This window comes from Equus przewalskii, chromosome 1 (assembly GCF_037783145.1).
Source record: "Equus przewalskii isolate Varuska chromosome 1, EquPr2, whole genome shotgun sequence".
Lineage (NCBI taxonomy): Eukaryota > Metazoa > Chordata > Mammalia > Perissodactyla > Equidae > Equus > Equus przewalskii.
In genome coordinates, this window is record NC_091831.1 from 59,113,210 (window position 1) to 59,118,746 (window position 5,537).

The following is a 5,537-nucleotide window of genomic DNA, read 5'->3' on the forward strand; positions in this document are numbered from 1 at the left end:
GGCAGAGGGAGGTGGAACGATGGGGGAACTCCCAAAGCCCGGGCACCCGCTGTGTCCCCAGTTCTGAGCCAAGCACAGTCACAGTCTCTAATGTCACCACAGCCTTGTGAGAAAGGGGCTATTAGTCCCATTTCTTAGATGGGGACACTAAAGTGCATGAGTCGGTGACCTGTCCAAGGTCACACAGCTGCTCGTGCACAACTGGGATTTGAGCTTGCGTCTGCTGCCTCCCAGGCAGAGGGCTCCAGACTCTGATTGGAATTACTTCAAGACTGAAAGAGGCGTCCAGGAAGTCAGGAGGGCTGGATGGGGGGCCATGCTGAAAGGGGAGCTGAGCTCAGGCAGTCCACGATGCCAACGAGCCAAGGCAGTAGGGTTCTACCATCCAGTGATGTGACAAGCCAGGCACACCCAGTGCTGGGCTTCTGGCCTCAGCCTCTCTGACATGCTGCCTGGGCTCAGAGTCCCATGCGTGGAGAGGGCTGGTGGCACTTCTTCTGCAGCCCCAGCCTCACTTCTCTGCACAGCTGCTCCGCCAAGGCTGTAGAGGTGTGGCTCTGGGCAGGGTCACTGTGGCTCAGCCCTGTACTTGGGACACAATGCCATCGTTGTTCATCCCCTCCCCGTTTGGCCCTGAATGCTAATGCGGCACTCTGTGTTCTCACAGCCACCAACAAGGGCCTCTTTCCTGGTGGCATCACAGATGGACAGAGAGATCCTGGAACCTCCGCCCACCCCTGTTCCCATTGCTGGGGCTGGCAGGGCTCCCTGAGGTCAGCTTCCTCCCCTTGCCATGTTCTTTCAAGGTATTTTTGCCTGGCGCGTGCGTGTGTGTGTGTGTCTGTGTGTGTGCGTGTGTGTGTGAGTGTGTGTGTTGGGAGGAAGTGAAGCAGCAACTGTGAAACGTTCAGTGCAGTTACCACAGAACATATCTTTGTCTAGCCCGTGAACCCCCGAGAGCAGGGGCCGTGTCTGTTTTGAGCCCCCGGGGTGCCTGGCACATGGCGGGTACTCAGTAAATATTTGTAGAGTGAATGATGGCTGAGTGAATGAATTAGAACTCCTTCTCCCGTCCCTCAGCAGGGTGAGGACAGTGAACGCTTCCTCCCTCTCAGAGGGAGACCATCTCAGTCCTGGCTGGGCCACAGCTGTCCTGTGTGGCCCTTGGTGAGTTGCTTGATGACTCTGTGCTCAGGTCCCTGGGAGTGGTGCTAACTGGGAGCATGGCTGATGACATGCAGTGTTGGGAGGTAGAGTAGGGAGGAGCTGCTGCCTTCTGAGGAAGGTGCCTGCAGTGTGAGGTGCCGGGCAAGTGGGGCCTCTCACCTCCTGCAGGGTGAGGCTGATGTGGGCTGGCGCACAGCGTGGTCCTGAGGGGCTGGGCAGGAAGATGTCCTGGGTGGGGCCCAGGACTGGCATGTGGGCTGGCACTGGGGCTTAGGGGTGCCAGAGCAGGCTGGTTGGTGGCTTGGCCAAGGGTTGTGGTCAGGGGCTGACTCCAGCAATGGCTGGGGGTTCACACTGGACCCTGAATGCAGGACTTGGTCGGGGCCGGCAGAGCCAGCGCTAAGTTCTCAGACAGGGTCGGGGTGGGGTCAGGGCCTGGGGCTGATCTCAGGACCTCACCCTGGGGCTGGAGCAGAGATTCCCTCAGGTCTGGCAGGGTCAGCCTGGGGCCCGGGCAGGTTTTCTCTCTGATGGAGCCATTGGGAGCAGCTCTGCCATCCTGGCCTCATTTGCTCTAAGCACCAGCCACTGAGTGGGTGGATGCTGGAGGCTTTCTGAGGGCATTGGACTTGGAGCTGTCCTCCTCGTCCCCAAGGGTTCCTGGCAGAACCTCAGGGCTGCCCAGGGACCCAGGGGCCATGTCTTCCTCTATGTGTGCAGTGAGGGGACGAGCAGGAGAACCACCCAGCTAGCACTGACTCTCCAGCACCTGAAGGGTGTGTGTGTCATCATCCTTTCTCACGTGTGCACAGCACTCTGTGGTTTATAAAACCTCTTCCTATCCAACATCTTTTAATCTTCTCCACAGTCCTGAGAAACAGGCATGACAAGAGGTGGTGCCTGTTTCACAGATGAGGAAAACAGAGGCCCAGAGAAGCAAAGAAGCTTGCCCAGGGCCACTCAGGAGGCGGAGGCAGAGGCCAAGCTGAGAGTCTCTGACTCCGTCTGGTGCCCTGCCGCACAGCTGCCCAACGGCTGCCTGGTCCTGGGCGCCCTGCCGGAGATGCTGTCCCCAGGCACTCCCACGCAGGGCCCTGCGGCCACGGACACCCTGCAGAGGGAACAAGCCGAGCTGTCCTGCAGCCCTAGCCAAGTCTGTCCAAGTTGCCTCAGTCATCAGCAAGTCACATCGCTGACATCACGACTGCATAAAATTAATTTATTTAGTTAAGGAAGGTGTTAATTAAGAGTTCTCATTTATTGTGTCTTTGCAGACAGCTCTCGGGGGCTTCTGAGTTGTCAGTGCTGGTGACAGCAAAAGCTAATGGTATCACAAGTTATTAATAGGACAATTCAAGAGGGGGAGGGGGAAGGAGCTGGGGCTGTGGGGGATGGGAAAGAGAGAGAAGGCCAAGGGAGTGGGCTCCCCTCTGCAAGTGGATCCAATTGCAGACGTTCTCTGGGGGTTGTGGGGTTCACTACCAGGCCCTGTGATTCAGATTTGTTGGTGGAGATAAGACTTACGCAGAGGTGATGAGCGGACTGTGGGCGCTAGAGGGAGTCACACTGCTGCTGCCCCCACATTCCTGGCGTTTGCCTTGAGGAGTGTTTGCTCTCACACAAGGAGGTCTTTCTTTGCTTGCTTGCTCCTCTTACCCTGACCTTGAGCATCTTGGGGTACAGATAGTGTTTGGGTTAGCTCTGGATCCCCAAAGCCTTGCACAGAGCTTGGGGCATGGTGGAAGGTCAGCAGACATTTGCAGAATGGATAAGGGATTGTGCTGTCCCGAGCCAGTCTCCAGGTCTGGCCTTCCTGGTGAGAGACCTTGATGTCTGTGGGGTGAGCCATGGGAGAGAGACTCCCCCAGCCACCCAGTCCCCAGGCCCTCTCAGCCCCCTTAGCCTTGTAGCCCTGGAGTTCCATGCCTGGGCAGTGGATAGGTCTCTGCTGACAAAGGTGGGGCGTATGCGCAGGTGTGGGCAGCCAGGTGTGGGGAAGGCTTGCCAGGGTCAGGGAAGTGGATGGAGTAAACTTGGGTCAACTCTGAACAAGGACCTGCCATGTGGATGGGTGGGAAAAGAAGGAATTGCAAACTATTTTAGCTAAGCGAGGATGGCTGCAAGGAAGCCACTTGGTGCAATGGAAAGAACATAGCCGAGGAGCTCAGACCCTCAGGTCTGTCCCTGATAGGCTCTATGACCTTGGGAGGATGACCACTCTCTGGGTCTTAGTTTGCTCATCTGTGAAATGGAGTGACTGGGCTAAAATTGGCAAAAGTCCCTTCTAATGCATGCACATCTCCCATATCCTGTAAATCACTTGTGGAGAGCACCAATCACATTCTAGAAGGATGACGGGCCCTTTTAGGGATGATCTTGAATGCTTACAACACCCCTGGGAGGGAGATCCTCATATTACCCCCTTATTACTATTGGGAAAACTGAGGGTCAGGTGGGCAAACAGAGGCTAAGTAACTTGCTCAAGGTCCCAAGTGGGCTTAAATCTAGGTCGGCGCTCTTTCCAGACTGTCGGGCCATCTCCATCAATCACTCGGGATGGGATGGCTACAGAGGAGACCCAAGTTTGAATGTTGGCTGACTGACCAGGGCAGGCAGGGTTGAGGGGAAGGGGGACAGAGAACCCCGTGTGACCAATGGTGCCCAGCCATCAGGCTAATGGAGCATGGCAGGGACAGGGTCTGAGACCATCATAGAACCAAACAGCCCACACTGTGAGCTCCAGCAGCCGCCTGCCTGAGCTGGCTCCTCTCATTTCACAGACAGACTGTCATTCACTCAGCAGCCATTTATTAGGCGACTGGCCTGACAACTAAAGATGAATCAGACTGGCCCCTACCCTCAAGGGACTCAGCATTTAGGGGGAGAGGTGGTCCCACAAACCTATGTCCCACGATGGGTCACAGGGGCTGGGATAGCAGCAGGCTCAGGTCTGTCGGGGGCTCCTGGGCAGGAGGGGGGTGGTCAGGGATGATTTCCCTAGAGGAAGTGACCTTTGCCTGGAGTCTTGAAAGGGAAGTAGATATTCACCAGGTAGAGGGGTGGGGCTGTGAGGTGGGCCTTCTAGGTGGAGGGAGCTGTGCGACAGAATCCTAGAGGTGTGAAACTACCTGATGGCTGAGCCTAATGAAAGAGGGGCACCCAGAGACAAGGTGGGCAGGGGCCAGAGCACGCGGGCCTCATTCATCAGCTTAGAGACTCTGGACCCCATCTGGAGGGCCCTGGGGAGCCATCTGTACCCTGATCAGATCACCTCCGCCACTGTCCTGCTCTGGGTACTGATGCCCTGCTGAGAGGGAGGAGGGTGGGGTTAGTTTGGATTTCTCCAGAATCCTACCCTGAGACGTGGATGTACAAGAACACTAGTAGGGAGAGAAAGGCAGCAGGGCTATTATGGAGTATTATTAGTGTGGTGGTGAGTGGAGCCCAGCCCTGCTGGGGAGCTCTGAGAGCTGGGGTGGAACATGCTCCAGACTTGGACCACTCAAGGAGCAAGGGAGCCGGGGTGTTTATTCACCAACTCCCATCAGCCATTGGTTGAAGGCTGCTCCCAAGAGGTATTAATTCCCTGGTACTTCTGGTCTTCCCTGCATAGTCAGCAAAGAGTTCCCCAGCAATCAGAGAAAATCCTCAGGCAAAGAAATGAAGATACTAGAAGTTGGTGGTGGGCCAGTGGCTCTGAAAGGGTGAGGGGCTTGGGAGGAGCACCAATAGCATCTGCGGCAGCGACAGAGCAGGGAGGACTCCCCAGAAAGGAGAGCAGAGGTCAGTTTCCACCAAGCCTCAGTCATCAACCACGTGGTTGAACAGACCCTGGGGTCAGCTGCTGATGGAAGAATCACCTTCATGTGCATCTTCTCCAAGGCCTCAGCCTGGGGGCTGGGCCTGAAGACAGGAGGAAGGGAAAAATCTGGTCCTAAGCTCCACCTTTGGAGAAACACAGATCTGAGTTAAAGCGCTGATTTCCACTTATAAGCTGTGTCTTTGGGCAAATTATTTGACATCCTTGAACTTCAGTCTTCTCTGAAAAAGGGGAGATAATACATATACTATGGGATTATTGTGAACAATAAGCAAAATAATGCATGGGACATATTAGCCCAGTGCCTTGAATACATTATATGCCCAATAAGAGTTTATTATTATTATTATTATTCCAGTGATACATAAGAAAAGACGGGCAAGATAGAGGCTTGCAGAAAACACTGCCAAGTGATCAGCCCAGAGTAATTTTCAGTGGCCAGCTGTGTTCTCAGAAGTTAAAGAACAGACTCTATAGCATTTCTGGACTTCATGAGCTCAAATTGAGCCATCAGCAAGTGACTTCATATATCTGTTCACATGGCTACTGA

The 5,537-nt window shown here is 54.9% G+C and overlaps 1 long non-coding RNA gene across 1 annotated transcript; it reads left to right on the forward strand.

The window, feature by feature from the left end:
- Positions 1–1,029: 1,029 nt before the first annotated feature.
- Positions 1,030–5,155, forward strand: LOC139082211 (uncharacterized). The gene is made up of 2 exons (XR_011537987.1): positions 1,030–1,167; positions 2,036–5,155. It is a non-coding gene; the product is annotated as an uncharacterized lncRNA (long non-coding RNA).
- Positions 5,156–5,537: the final 382 nt, after the last annotated feature.